Source organism: Psammomys obesus, unplaced genomic scaffold (assembly GCF_907164565.1).
Source record: "Psammomys obesus unplaced genomic scaffold, mPsaObe1.curated_primary_1811, whole genome shotgun sequence".
Lineage (NCBI taxonomy): Eukaryota > Metazoa > Chordata > Mammalia > Rodentia > Muridae > Psammomys > Psammomys obesus.
This window is the reverse complement of record NW_026596120.1, coordinates 14,930,272-14,946,396: the sequence shown is the minus strand read 5'-3', so window position 1 is coordinate 14,946,396 and position 16,125 is coordinate 14,930,272. Positions and strand designations below refer to the sequence as shown.

General features: G+C 39.2%; 1 protein-coding gene across 5 annotated transcripts in view; it reads left to right on the top strand.

Annotated features, from left to right (window-relative positions):
* The window catches only part of Atp2c1 (ATPase secretory pathway Ca2+ transporting 1), a 106,556-nt gene that overhangs the window by 1,513 nt on the left and 88,918 nt on the right, over window positions 1–16,125 (top strand). The gene's annotated exons all lie outside the window — the stretch shown is intronic.

Here is a 16,125-nt window from a genome sequence, read left to right as displayed (position 1 = left end):
TTTTCCCCCTTCTTTTTTGACTGGGCTGCAAGATGCTAGAAAAGGTACTTAACAAATGATTCCTTGTTTTCCCCCTTCCCTTGAATCGTTTGGTTTAAAAATCTTTATTTGGTACACAGGAGCTGCAGTTAAGCTGAATGCTTTTTCCGTTGTTGAGAACTTAAGCTTGATTGGCTAAGTAGGACTTGAGATTTTAAAATAGGTGTTTCTCATGGATGCAGTAATCTGTTGTGCTGTTTGAGAACTGTGGCATATGTAGGATTATGATGAGAGGCATGGTTACCTCACCCAGTTTCATTCTCGGTGGTTAATTGGTGGAATGCGATTTCTGACACACCAAAGTGTGTAACTGCAGAGGAGTTACGCTGATTTGGTCTTGAGAGCAGTTGTGTTTTTTTTTTTTTTCTGGTGTTACGGAAATTGTTTTTCTAAGCCCCCTTTCTCTTGTCCTTTAGAGATTTAAGAAAGGCAAGTTTGTTTTTCATAAGACAGTGTTGAGTCCATTCATGCAGTGGTTTCTGTTTAGTAAAAATCTCTGTAAGTAAAATCTCGCAGTTATCGTACATCTGTGAGCTATTTTGAGAATATTACCAGATTTAGGAGAGTAGCCTGAAGTAGGTGGATACTTGGCTGTCGGTTTTCTTCCTTGGTGTCTTAGGAATCAGAGCATGAGTAATGAAGCCAGTACGTATCTGCTGAGGTAGAAGGGGGTGGCTGTTAGATAGGAGTGTGTCCTTATTTTATGGCCACACAAGAATGATGTAGCTTCATAGTAAAAGATTATAAATGTCTTAAAGACTTGAGGGCTTTTCTGCCCCATTATTTTTGACCATGAAGAGACGATTTTTCTTACTATCTTAACATTTTTTTTCCTGTCTAAATATTTTTAGAAGAACTTGTAGATAGCCTAAAAGAAATTGACTATCTTAAAATAGGTCTGTATTTCTTTTCATTTAGTTTGTACCCTCTTCCGAGTATTAACAACTTAGAAAGTATGGAGCCAAAATATTAAAATCTGGTCCTATTGCAAAGCTGTGTGGCTTCAGGCTAAAAATTTCACCTTTCCTGAGTTTCATCTATAAGATGGGATTGAAAATGGGCAGCTCACAAAGTTGAGGTGATGATTGAGAAACACTGCAGAGAGGGGAATGCTGGAGTCTAACCGCATGGAACAGGGCATTTCACTGTGAATACTGCATCTCCACAGTATTTGTCCTTGTGCAGATTATTAAAGCTTTTTGTGCTCTGGTTTCTTATGCATAAAAATAAGGGTAATGGTAGCTGTCTTGTGACATTGTTGTAAGCACTCAAAATAGCATCTGGCATACAATAAGTAGTCCGTAAACGTTAATTGTAAATAGCATAGTCCACTATTTGATGCCTACAGTTATGCCACCTGGCATTAATGTCATAACAAGGCATTGTTGGAATGGGGAGCAGCGGTGGCCAAATGCTCAGGATGACAGTGTTACTAGGTGGTGGTGGGGGGTGAGTTTAAGGACTTTTCTGTAGAGTTAGTGCTTTAAGTAGAGGTTAGGGTTCCACCAAGCCATTGCAAGAGGGCAGTAGTTTCCCCTGTCCCCCAAAATCTGACCTTGTGCTTCTGAGCTTTCTTGGCTTCTAAGTTTAATTGTCTGTGAATGGGATACTGCCATCTTGGGGGATTGGTATAGTAAGTGAAGCCAGAGGAGTGGTTGACAGAGCTTTTTTTTTTTTTTCCTCAAAAGAAACAAAGATAATTTTATTTTGAGTAGTGCAATTATACATGTTAAAGAGAAATACAGTGACAGGAGCTCTACAAGGAGACCAAGAGAACCAAAAATACCTGGGCCCAGGGGGAGACTGCAGAGACTTGATACTTCAACCAAGGACCATGTATAGAGAGGACCCAGACCCCCTGCTCAGATGTAGCCCATGGCAGCTCAGTCCCCAAGTGGGTACCCTAGTAAGGGGAACAGGGACTGTCTCTGACATGAACTCAGTGGCTGGCTCTTTGATCACCTCCCCTGAGGGGAGTGTGGCCTTGCCAGGCCTCAGAGGAAGATGATGCAGCCAGTCCTGATGAGACCTGATAGACTATGGTCGGATAGAAGGGGAGGAGAACTTTCTCTATCAGTGGACTAGGAAGGGGCATAGGGGGAGAAGAGGGAGAGAGGGAAGGATGGGGAGGAGATGAGGGAGGGGGCTCAGCCCCATGTGAATGAGAGTCAAGAGTCCGGAAACCTGGTGTCTCTCTATGGGATCTAAGGGAATAAGGAGTGTACAATGAGTGATTGAACCAGGCTGCTGTTGTCTGGAAACAGTCTTCCAGGAGGTGGACAGATAAGTTACACTGTTAGGTGTGAACTGTGAATGATTATCTGATAGTGGCTCACTAGAACATCCACATGGAAGGAGTTCTTAGCAGTTACGTTTACAGTGGCTACATCCTGGGAGGAAATGGCTTTATACATTTACTTCAGTCTTCAACAGTAGAGGTATTTGCTTTGGCACTAGATTTTGATTCTTCTAGACTCCCCTCCCAGGGCCCACCTAAACTTTTTCAGGAAAGCATGACCTATTTTTAGCTACTCTCCTGGATGCTTTATGTATACTTCCAGTCACTAGGAACATTTGAAGCCTTAATTATTTCCAGGATTTTCAAGGATTAAGTCCTAGACAACCAATTGTTCGGATTTTTGTCTAAATCCTTTAAAAGTCCTGTACAAGTGTAAATTAACAAGATAACCGTTACTTAGTAACCTGAGATAATACAGCATTTTCATCTTTTAAAAATTTGTTGCTAGTTTAAAGGATGGCTTATTAGAAAAGACATTTCTAGATGGTTTTTCAGATATATAAATCTATATATATAAACATATAGATTTATATAAATATATATAAATATATAAATTATATATAAATTTTATATATAAATATAATATTTTATATAAATATAATATATGAATATATAAATAAATATATAAATATATTTATACACTTATAAATATATATTTATATATATTTATTATATAAATACATATGAATATAATATTATATAAATATAATATTTATAATATATATAATATATATTTTTTTCCTTTCCTGTTAACTGGTTTAGTCTTTAACAAATCTGGCCTTTTCTAAGAGTTTAATGTGTTTTATACTTTTTGAATGTGTCTTTCACTCTTGAGTAGAAATGTAATAATCTTCAGGATTTCAGGAAATGCTACATTCAGCTAGAAGCACCTCCTATTTTTTTTTATGTCATTTATATTTATACTTTTAAAGTAGTTTGTCACTCAATTTCAAATGGTTATCTTGAAATGTCTCAAGAAACTACTTGCTGGGACTGTAGAGATGGAAAGAGAAGGAAAAGAAAATGCTTTAGTTTAATTCCAACTTATAAAAGTATCTTAAGTCGCTAGGTGTGGAAAACATAATTTACTGTATTTATAGTATTGTCTATAAGTTATTCTCCATAGGTTTGGAAAAGGCTTGAAACCAAAAGAGTGTCTAAGAACATTTTTTAAACAGCAGAGAAGAATGTAGAGTTTGTAGGCAATAGACTCAATAGCCTTTAGCACTTTTTTTTTTTTTTTGGTGTGTGTGTGTGTGTGAGCTATAGCATTTGTGTGCAGATTAGAGGACAACTTGGGAGTTGGTTATCTTCATCATGTGGGTTCTAAAGCTTGAATTTAGGTTGTCAGGCTTATCGGCAAGTGTCTGTACGTGCTGAGCTAGCTCACCAGGCTACGGTAACCTTTTCACAATTGGATTCTGAATACTTGATTTAACTTAGTACATGTGTGTATGTGTGTGTGTGTGTGTGTTTATGCATCTGTATGACGTGTGCATATGGGCGTGCATGAGTGTAATGGGCAGAGATCAGTTTCTGCTGTCAACCCAGCCTTAGTTTTTGAGACAGGGTCTCTTATTGAACCTGGAGACACTGCTTTAGCCAGGCTGGTTGGCTAGCTGCAGGGTCCCATTTGTCTCTTGGTTTTCTCTCCCCAGCTGGAGTTACAGAAGTGTCAGCCATTATACCAAGGTTTTCTGTGGTTGCTGGGATCTGAACTCAGGTGCCCATGCTTGGGAAGCAGGAACTTCATGAACTAAAACAGGAGCAGTACATTGTTTTAATATTCTTACCATTTAATGTCAACAGAATCAAGCTCTGTTAATTGAAACATTATGAAACAAAATAGTTGTCAGGGGAACACACCCTTGAGGCCCAAAGGTGCTCTTTGGAGCTCTTACTTAAACAGGGTTGAATTTTGTTTTAAAGGTGGCAAGAATACCATATCTTTTTAGTAAAGTAAGTTAGGGTGAATTTAAAATTACCCCTTTGTTACAGGTAAAAAGATAGCTTCTTGTCCAGGGGGTGGTGGAGCACGCCTTTATTCTCAGCATTTGGGAGAGTAGAGGCACGTGGATCTCTATGAGGTCTAGGCTAGCCTTGTCTACAGATAGAGTTCCAGGACAGCCAGATAGCCAAGGCTACACAGAGAAGACTTACCTGAGGTGTGAAAGTAGGGGTAAGATAGCTTATGATTAGCTCAAGAAGTCCTGAATTGACCTTCTTTAAAAGATAGTATTTTTGTAATGATTTCAAGGCATTTTTTATGACAGCTTTGTGCTTTTCCTGAGGTCAAATGGTAAAAGGAAGGAAAAATTGGTTACTGAGCTCTCAGGATAGTTTCATAATTTCACACAAGAAAACATTTCCTTACTATTTCAGGCTATGTTGATACATTTCTTCATGAATTTTAATGGCCAAGGTTTATGTTCACTCATTGATTTATATGCACTTGTTACTGTATCCTTTGTCTTCTGGCTTTAAGTTGCTGTAAGAGTATAATCTTAGTATATAAGTAGATTACTCAGATTGTGTTGAGTTCAGTTCCTGTGCACTGATTTGTGATGCATTTAGAAAAGGTTTACAATGTGAGAAGGTTGGAGATTTGGACAGTGGTTAAAGGAACATTATCTTAGGGTGGCTGTAACTGGCATCTAATTTGTCTCTGCTTGCTCTCTTTTTCTGCTCCAGGTTTTAGAGAATTTAGGAGTTCGATTTACATAATGTACCTGTTAATTATAATTGCTTAAGTGAAGCTTGTTGGTTTTGACATGTGGTCACTTTTAAATGTGCTGACCTTAAGTTGTGTGTCTGTGCTCCCAGGATTCACACAGTAATGCAACCTGACATTTTTAGGATGACTTGGCAGCATCCTTTAAAGAAATTATTTTTATTTACTCAAAGAATTTAACTGCAGCAGATGTTAGGCAGTTTGATATTCAGCCCTTCACAGAAAAACAGAAAGAACAGCTGAAGTGGAACATTGAATGCTTTTGAACGTGTCTGTGCTGTCTTCAGCAGCTCATTGGCTTTGGCCTGGGCAAGATCCTGAGTCAGATACCCAGCAGTATGCAGTCAGGAAGGATAACACTTTCCTAAGGAACATTGCAGTGATGTTTTCAGGCAAAGTTAACTTCAGCCGTGTTCTGGATTTCCTCTCATCCAGTCACCTTTCGCTTGTAGCTCTCCAAAACTTAGCCATTGATGTTGTCATTTCATTCATATATGTTACGATGTACCCCCCCCTCCCCTCTTTATGCATAATGGTTCTAGTACACTTTGCTTGGCTGTTTTAGCATTTCCTTAGTAGATTCTTTATTTGGTTTTCTTCATCTGAGTTTTTACGTAGGTGGGAGTAGAAATATTTGGCCCAGGCCTTCTTTGGGGCCAGACCTTCCTTGTTCTGTGGAGTGTCCTTGCTACATTTCCTCAGAGGAGGCAAAAGCCTTTCATGCTGGGAGTGCCATGAACAGCACATAGTACACTTTGTAAGGCGTGTAAACTAATCTCTTCTATGTCCTTGTCTTTATGCCTGTGACGGCTGCTTTTACCCAGAGTTGATACCTGGAAACTAGTCACCAATCCTTTGTGAATTCCTGCTTCCTTTCCACCCTAGACAAAGATGTGACCATTGCGGACTTTTTTTTTTTTTTTTTTTTAAATGAGCCTTACAGGGCAGTGTATGGAGAGAGGTTTTAAGTTAAACACCAGTTCAGTTGGAAGACGAAGGCTCAAAGTGAATTGTTGTGTGGGTGGAGACCCTCGGGTTGTCTTACTCAGTCTGAGTAGGGTCTGGCACATACATATTGTTAATTGAATGAAATGCTGGCTTTTACTCTGCTTCTCTCATCTGGGGGTAATTTCACACTCCAGAGAGCCTTTGGCTGTATCTAGGGACATGATTGGTTGTCACAGCTGCAGCAGTGCTGCTGGCATCCAGTGGGTAGACAGCAAGGATGGTGATAAACATTGTGCTGTGCACAAGGTAGCACCTCCTTCATCCGTCTTCCTCCATGGCATTCTTTATCCCCAAATGGCGGTGCCTGTTGAGAAACACTTAAAAAGAGGCAAGAAATTACTCCAGAGCTTTGGTTTCCTTCTTTGTAAAGAGGTGGTGCATACTCTTAGCTTAAATAGGGTCACGTGTACAGGTGGCTAGCTGCCAAGAGCTGCAAAGCAAATGCAGATTTTCGTTAACTTAGTTGAAGGAAGGAAAGAGTTAGAAAATTTTTAGTTATTGATATTTTAGCTTAGGATTCAAAGGCTTTAGTATTTGTCTTAGTTGTAAGCTAGATGTTAAGAAAGCCTGTAGTAGCTTTTATAGATTAGTGCATTTCTTGTGGTTTTATTAAGTATCTGCTTCTTTGGTTTGGGATTTTAGCATTTCATTAACTTAGACAAAAATACTGAAAGCTATATCAAATGTATTAGCTTCTGGTCACTGGGATTAAATTCTTAATTTTACATTTAGACCATAAATACATTGCAAGTATTATCTGTTGCTTCAGAATTTTTTTCTTTTTAAAATCAAGACTTAAGTAGTAAAAATCTGTGTGTGTGTGTGTAAGTGCATGCATGGCTGTATACACTACAAGTGCCTCTTCCTCTTGCTTTCCACCACATTTTTGAGAAGGGGTCTTTCACCGAACCTGAACTTCATACTTGGGTTAGATGGGTTGGTCAGTGAGCCCCAGCGCCAGTGTTACAGATGTGCTTGGCCACAGCTGGCTTCCTACATGGGTGCTGGGGATGCTTGTTTGAGCCATTTTCCCAGCTCTGTGAACTATGTCTTTGGGAATATGCCAGACTATCAGGGTCTGTAATATTTTTCCCCTTACCCATTTACAAAAATTCCAGTTGGCAACTTTTTGAGGTCAGAAGTTACTGTGCATCTAATGTCAGCAAGAGCACTTTCCTTCAACTTAAGTGTGTAGTGCACAGAATTGATTATTTTTAAAATTTATGTATTCACTTTACATCTCGATTGTAGCCACTTCCCTCCCACCTAAGTTGATTATTTTTTTTATAATAATCAGTTATATCTGCTGGTAAACTACTTTGAAGCTGTTAGTAGCTCATTGCACCCGCAGGTACACATGCTAGCAAGTAGGCAGAAGGGTATCTATCACAACAATGAGTATTATTTCATAAGAGTTTGGTTTGCAATAGCCTGCAAAGTTAAGGTCACCAGCTAATTGCTTAATGAAGTGAATATCACATAAAATACTGCTAGGAAATATGATGGGATCTGACATTGTTACCACAGTTGATGAGAGAGTTGGGAACAAAGGCTTCAAGTGCTAACACGAGGTAGTAAAAAAGTAACAGGTTTACCTCTTCTCCCTCCTAGGTGGCTTTAGTAATTTGTATAAACCAATACTAATCATGTATGCTCACTTGATTAAAAAACAACAGCAGTGCCAGAGTCTTTACGTGGAGCAGTAGAATTCAAGAGTGACTATTTTCTGTTGGATGCAAATCTAATTGTCAAAGAAAAGGTTTTCTAAAATTGGCTTACTTACAGAATATTCTTTCTTAGCTCAATTCAGGAGCCATCTTTCCTTTTAGTTGCCATTGTCCTTGTTTCCTTCCATCTGTCATGTTTTCTAATCTATTTTTTTTCTCTTTGTATGTGAGCTGGACACTTCAAGAGTGATAGTTTTTGTTTTTGATTGTCCCTTGATTTAAGTTCATTAGATCATTGATTATTCATGATTGTATGTCTTATGACTGGTAAGATTACAATGATAACTTGGTTAAGGTCGTGCCTGCCCCATTTCTCCATTTAAAATCAGTTTCCCTTTTGCAGTTAATAATATGTTATTTTTACCTTTGTGATAGAATAGTTGATAATCTGTCTTGAGCACTTCCTCCAGTGGAGAAGCACTTTACACCGACGGGCCCCTTGTGCTTTGTCTTCTTTTTCTTAGGCCACTTCTCCCGTCTATACTGTTTCTTGGAGGTACAGTTACTTTTGGGATGTTTGTATAATGATTGCCAGTTTCCTCTTTTAAAGATTTATTTACCTATGTCTCTTGTGTTGACCAAATTATTCCGTGCCCTTTCTACAATACATTCTTACTTTGATAGCACTAATATACTTTCTGGTGGCACATGATTTTGCAGGTGCATCTTGTTTGTTCTGTTAATTGGAATCATACCATCTTTCTAAACGAGCTGGGAGCATGTGGAGAACAGTATTTAGAAACTGACATGTGGCTGGCAGGTTGAGCTCAGTGCTCCTGAGGTCCTGTTGGATGAGGTAGCAGGTCATGCATAGTAACACGCGCAGCTACATGTGTTTATTCCCTTACCTGTCTCTTGTGCTATACCTACATTCTAAGTGGACGCTGAGGGCTCTTCCAGCGTGTGGAACCACAGGGTTTATTCTGGTGTAGTATTTATTGAAGCCTCTATTTCCTCCTGCTGCTTGGACCTGGTACCCTGGCTAGAGGCTGTGAGGGAATGAGGCAAGGACAGGCACACAGGCACACATACGGAAAAGCTGCGGTCACATGGGTTGTGTGCTCTCAGGGAGCCTCTCACTTCGCAGCCACCAGGAACCTCTGTTACTTATGTATAGCACCAAGGGGTTGTGGTGCGGTGGGTTAGCTAGTGTCTGTAGGTGAGCCGTCTCAGGATATCAACACCTGGAGGAAGAAGCTGAGGGCACTAGTGTTTGCACACATTGCCGTCATTTGCGCTTGGACCAGTAGAAGGCTTTGCTGTACTTCTGGACCTCACCTGGGCTGTGAGCATGTCGGGGGATGTCTTTGTCATTTCCCATGGGTCTGAGGCATCTGGATTTGCCTGTTCCCATAACAGTAGAACTTCATTCGCCCTTCACGTATTCACTCAAGGCTTCTGCTCTCCATACTTCCCGTATGTCTGTATTCAAAGTTCTCACCCACAGTAATTGACTTGTTCAGTTCTAACTCACAACCATTTCATAATGTATTTCATGAGAAATACATTAAACATGTTAGTAGTGTTATGAATGATGCAAATGTTTGATTGTGCATACCGTGTTACACATGGAAGCTAGACGACAACTTGGTGGAGTTTGTTCTCCTACCTTTCTGTGGGTTCTGGGCATGGAACTCAGGTTACCAGGCTTGTGTGGCAAGTGCCTTTATCTCTTGAGCTATCTCCCTGGTCCAGAAAATAAATTTTAAAGTAGAACAAACTATTTTTCATTAGCTTTTCTGTATGTAGGCAACTTCTCCTTTACAGAGATCCTTGGTTTGGTTTCGTCCCTGCCTACTTGGGTTTTCATGTGCAGTGCAGATAAGGTTCAACTTCTTTCTGTTTGGATTCTGCTTTAGCCTCCTCCCGCATCTTGTTTGATTTTAATTATTTTTGAATCTATTTGAAGTAAATAGTGACCACATCTGTATTTGTTTGCAGTAGAGAGCTGCTTATAAAAGGACTGGCTTTGCTCACAGTCGGGCAGTGCTGCATTTACTGTGGCTGACAGCAGTTGGCGTGCAAGGAGCTGTGCTGTGGCAGTCATCCCCCTAGGCTAGCTTGCCTGGCTCCCTAGTTACAGCTCTCAGTCCTCCTTCCTTCCACACTGGGGACCTTGTACCAGCTAGAGTGCCAAGACTGTCAGTGTTTGATGCTGCTTCCTCAGATGAATCTTCTTTGCTCTGGATGCCTTGTTTTAGACCTGGAGTCACCTGGCTGAACGCTTATTCTCTGTTGTTGTAGTAGATCATGATTTGTTTTGACCTTTACCTTTTAAAAAATGATACACTCTATATGCCATAAAATCCCGTTTCGAAGTGTAACTCGGTGTTTCAGCACACTCACAGCATCCTGTGTAGTCTGATTGCAGAGCTTTTACATTACTTCCCCAAAGAAATCTCTAGCCCATTAAGTGTTTACTTCCTATTCTTCCCCTCCCCAGCTCCTAGCAACCACTAATCTAGTTTCTGTGTTTGGATTTTCCTATTCTGAACATTTTGTATAAATGTAATAGAACAATATATAACTTTTTATGTTTAGCTTCTTTCAGTTTATCCATGTTTTTGTATGTATTAGCACTTTATTCCTGTTCTTGGCTGAATAATATTCTAAGGTATGGCTGTATGATATTTATCCATCATTTGATGGACACTGAACTGTTTGAACTTTGGAGCAGTTATAAGTAATACTGCTGTGATTGTTCATATATAGATTTGTGCATGAATGTATGTTTTCCATTCTTTGAGTATATATGTGGGAGTAGAATGCTCAACAAAATGGTGGTATTGTGTTTATTTGAGGAACTGCAGCAGTATTTGATAATTTTCATTCTTTCTGGCAGGGCAGGTGTCAAAATAATTTCCTCACATAGTTTCCTACACTTTACTCTTCTGTACTCGCTTTACTCACCATCCCAGGGGGTATGAAGTGGTTGTACGTTCTAATTTTGGTGTGTATTTCCCTAGTGATTGATGATGCCCAGCACCTTTTAATGTGCTTATGGCCATTGGTATATATTTGGAGAAATTCAGGTCTCTAACCACTTCATAATTTGGTTATTTGCTTTGTTGTGGGATATTAATATTTATTATAGATTTATCTTTTAGTTAAGCAGCAGTTATTCTTAAACCTGCTGTATACCCAAATCACCACACAGAGGCTAAGATTTATTTAATTAACCTAGAGCACAGTGCTGAGCAATGATTACTCAATCCTAAACCTTCAAACCCGCATAGTTTCCTATCACTCAGATTTTACCCATTATACATGCTTTTAGTCATATTTTAGGTCTGGTTCATCTCTCCATGTAGTTCCAAGTTCTGTTCTGTTCCGTGGATCCTCTGCTCTCCTCCCACTCGATTCCTTCTCACCTCCCCTCTGGACTAGGATGTCCCACCCTATCCTCTCCATTGCTCAGCATTGGGGCTGGTTGTTTAATTGACAATATAAAGAACAAATGGTGCCATGTTTACACAAACTTGAAAATAAGCATCACAATGCAGTATCTGGCTTGAAACCAGATAGTGGGAATAGAGAAATCAGCATTTGATTGAACAAGGGTAAATTGTATAAATTCCAAAAGAACATTATACCAACATTGCTTTTTAATTTTTAGCTAAGAGTTGATAAATAGAAGTTTTCTCTATTTCTATATAAATATCTTAATACTGGATAGAAGTATATCCTGTAGTTGTATAGGAGTTAATTGCACAGTTATTTAATAGGCCCTTACAAGAGATATGGTTTTCAAGTATTTCCCCTTTTCTTTTCTTGATGTTGTGGTTTTTCTTCCACTTACCATAAGCTTTAAAATTGAGATTATGTTTTTGTTTGTTGTCTATGCTTTGATTATAGACCATGACGTTGAAACATGATAAAGATTTGTTTTACTATAAGCATTTTATAGTTTAGCTCTTGTACTTGATCAGTTCTGAGATAAAATCCAGCTGTATTCTTTTTCAGGGAATATTATTATTGTACTATCCATTCAGGAGACCGTTTTTCTTTGAGTTGTCTTTGTACTTTTGGTTTTCCATAAATGTTTATCTCCTGGCACGTGGCTCTGTTCCATTGCCTCTGTCCATGCAGTTGCCAGCATCACACTACTTTGATTAGTGTATATTCTGAAACTGAAATGTGAGAACAACTTTTTCTAGACAGTTTATTCTGCTTTGATTCCCTGGATTTCTGTGTGGGTTTTGGAATCTGCTTCTCTGTTTCTGTAAAAGGTAGTTGGAGTTTTCATAGATAATGCCCTGAGTTATCCTTTATTGAGGATTCAGTATTCTTACATAGATCCAAAAAAAAAAAAAAAAGTTTTTTTTTTTGTGTGTGTGTGTGTGTGTGTGTGTGTGTGTATTTGTGAGTGCCTCTATAGATGACTGTGTACCACATGTGTGCCTGGTTCCCTAGGAGGCCAGAAGTGAGTGTCAGATTCCTGGAACTGGAGTTGGAATTGTGAGCTGCCCGACGTAAGTGTTGGGAACCAAACTCTAGTTCTCTGCAAGAGCAGCAAGTGCTCTGAAGTGGTGAACCATCTCTCCAGCCCCACAAATAAAGACCTTTGGGCTATCACTTATGACCTTAATTCTAGGAAACTATACAGAGGCTGTGAGAAGTTACACTCAGCTGTTTTGTTCCTTCTCTTCTTTGCTAGCTTCCACAAAAAATAACTTGGAGAAAAGATGAATTATCCAGTAAGTGTTATAGGGATGGCTAGATGACCTTAGGTAGGAAATGTGAAGCTGGAATGGTAAAAACTTAAGAAAAAAGCATGATGTGAAATCTCAGAATGAATTATATATGCACTTGAAGTGGTTGGTAGAGAGGAGTTACCTCAGGAGACTTAATCTACAAGAAATAGTAGAGAAAAAAGGCAAAAGGCACAAGGATGTACTTCACAGAACGAGATTGCAGATGGCCACAAGAGCAGCAGAAAGGTTTCAGTACTCGTGGTGACGAAGTGAACTCATTAGAACAAGTACCGGCTGGGTGCAGAAGGATCTGTAGTTCAGTCAGCCTGAGCTACATAACAAGATCCTGTCTGAACACTTCCCACTAAAAGCAGAAAAACAACCTACATATTAGTAATGATTTTCTGCTCATCTGATTGGGAGCATTTAGAAGTGTGGTGATGCCAGGCCCTGGCCAGATTACAGGCAGAGTAGAAGCCCTTGAACGTTGTGGGAGAGTCTTGGCACAGTGTTTTGGAGGTCTGTTTAGCAGTAACTACCAGAATAACAAACACATTAATATTGTCTCTTTTGGGAGTGTAACCTGTATTTGCACAGGGTAGCTGTGTTCTGGGATGTCTGCTGCAGCAGCTTTGGTGACATAGGGTCCAAGATGAATTGAATTTAAAAAAAGCAGTTGTAGTTGTTTGGCTCTGTTTATAATGATGGTAAAAAAGGAAAGCAAAAGTAAGCGTGTCTGCTCAGAAGGTGGTGGCACAGTGTGGAGAGGCAGCCTTGCTCTGGGCATAGGAGGGTCAAACTCATTTTCTTATGACATGGCTCCCTCCCCCCTTTAAAAAAGAGGAGCAAGTTTTTATTTTTGTAAAACACATCATTAAAAGAATATACTATACTTTAGGAATAAGATTTTTTTTTTTCTCTCTACAATCCCTGCTGGTCTCCAGAGGTAAATGCATTCTTTTGGGTATTTATATTTGCTCTACTGCAAATGGATTAGAACGAATATTTAAGTACACATATTTTATAGCATTTAGAACCTTTTATTCCATTTGTAAGCATTGTAAGCATGGGAGAAAAAAAAAACCTGATTTACAAGTTGTGATTATGCTAGGGTTTTGTTTCTGTGGTGCTGGGGCGCCAGTCCAGCGCCTTGTGAATGCTGAGCAAGTGCTCTGTCACTGAGCAATAGCTGTCCTGACTCTGCCAGATTTAGTTCCTCTGTGAAGACATTTAAGGACTAGCCTAATGTGAGCCTCATACAGGCCGTGCTCTGGAAGTTAGGGCTCGGTATGGAGGGAAACATTTCGTAGCATCTTCTCAGGGCTTCCCCCCACAGACTTGGAGACTTTTGTGTGCACCTTACCATGGGCTCACAGTCACAGTGAAACACCCTGCACTTGGCCAGATTAATCCCACAACGATTAGGTCAGAAGGGGGCCAACTTCCTACCCTGTAGGAAGTGGTTCCAGTGCTGACCTAAGGAGTTTCTGGCAGTTGTTGGGGTTGGTTGTATTAATTCTGTTCTTAGGCACATGTCAGGCTTCTTATCCTGAAGTATTGGACCGTTTCTGCCATGTCCTTTCATTAAAGAAACCTATTGAAATCTGGGTAATGGTCAAGCACTGCCCTCATAAGTCTCTTTTCCAGGCCATAATTCTTTACACTAATATTCTTACTTTAAAAAATTTAATTGTTTCCCTTCAAATTTTGAAAATCATCCCCAGAAATATTACCACAGTAAGACAGATTTCCAAGTAGGCTCCAGTAAGGCCCTACACCGTACATAGACTCCTTAAGGTGTTCTTAGGTTATTATCAAGTGTTCTGAGCTTGCTTCTCCCCTGGTGGTATTTGCCTTTTTAGCACTGAAGTCACACCGTGGAGAGACTTTCATAGCCCCTGAAGTGGTGGATAAAGCCAACTTACTTTCATGTTTGTCTGAAGTACTATTCTAGAGCTCTACCAACTGGTACTTAGTAGTAGGTTTTTACATTTGTCTGTAATTAGTAGGCATTTAGTTTTGCAAAGAGGAAGTGGAGGTATCTTGCTTCTACACATTGGTGAGTTCTGATGAGCTCCTCTGAGTTTTATTTCCATAATGAAGCCTGCTCTGATGTCATCTTGCATAAGTACTGATTATCTGAGTTGCCAATACAGTATTAAACAGAATGCAGCCTGGAACACCTAGTGTTCTGAGTTGCTACTACTGTTGGCTCACCTAGCCAGACATTACCTAGTTTTTGGCTTCAGTTTGACAGAGTTGATAAAATGTCTTGTTGCAGACAGTGTAATCCTAGAGTCCTTAGATGGATACTGCTTTTAAATGATCACAGCTTACTTTGTACAAATTTCAGAAGCCATCCACTCAGTCTGTTACTGGAATTTTATTGTGTGTTAGGAAAAAGAGAAGGGTTCTGAGTTTGCTTTTAGCCAAATTTTGTTTTCAGAGTGTAACTGAAGCTGGTCTCAGTGCTTTACTTTTTTGAAGCTTTTAGGTTACCTGATTGGCTTAAATATACAAGACAGAGCTTAAGTTCTTTGGGAGTCAGATATTGACACATTTCCTGGCCACACTCTTAGTCTTGTGTTTCTCTTTATCATGGGCAAATTATTTTTAACTTTTAATTGCCCCAACTATGAAATAAGAAAAATAACAGTATCTTCTTCAAAGGGTTTTCTTAGGATTATGTGATATAACACAGGTAAGGAACTGTGTTTAAACTGGCACTCAATAGCTGAAAGGTTTAAACCTGCCTCAGCTTCCTGTTCACACCTTTCTATGCATACAGATGCTTTTCTGTATGTCGGTACCTCACCAGCCTTAGTTATTTATTATTATTATTATTATTATTATTATTATTATTTTATTTAAGTTAAAGAGAATAATAGAAAAATATATGGCAGGTTCTTTAAGGGCAATTAGTTAATTTTTTAAAATGAAACATTTTTAAGTTTTATAGTTACAAATTTTTGTTTTTAGACTTCTAATACTAAAACCATAGAGTTTTACATTTAAAAATTGATTCACATTACCAATTCTTCCTCTGAAAGAACAATAGGGCTCTTAACCACTGAGTCACACCTCTTTCTCCCTCCCTCCGTCCCTCCTTTCTTTCCTGCTTCCCTCCTCTCCTTCTTTATGCATTTTTAAAGATCTAATTTTATGTATATGAGTGCTCTATCTGCATGTACACCTGCATTCCAGAAGAGGGCATCAGATGTCATTATAGATGGTTGTGAGCCACCAGGTGGTTGCTGGGAATTGAACTCAGGACCTTAGGAAGAACAGTCAATGTTCTTAACTGCTGAGCCATCTTTCCAACCCCATATTTATTTTTAATTGTAAGAAAACATAGATTTTGATCAGGGACATACTGTTAATTTGAACAGTCAAGGAAAAAGTGTGATTGATTGGCTTAGTTTTTCATTAATCCTTCATTTAACTTGATGCATCCATGTGACACAGTATGGTCAGTGCTGGTTCTTGTAGCCTACAGTCCCGAGAGTCTTTGCTTTTCCAGGAAGCATGCTTTCTGTCTAACCTGACTACACACTCCTGGGGCTCTGTCTTCCTTGCTTGTAAAAACATGCATGTGGTATTTTCTTGCCTGCTTTATTGTTATTATTT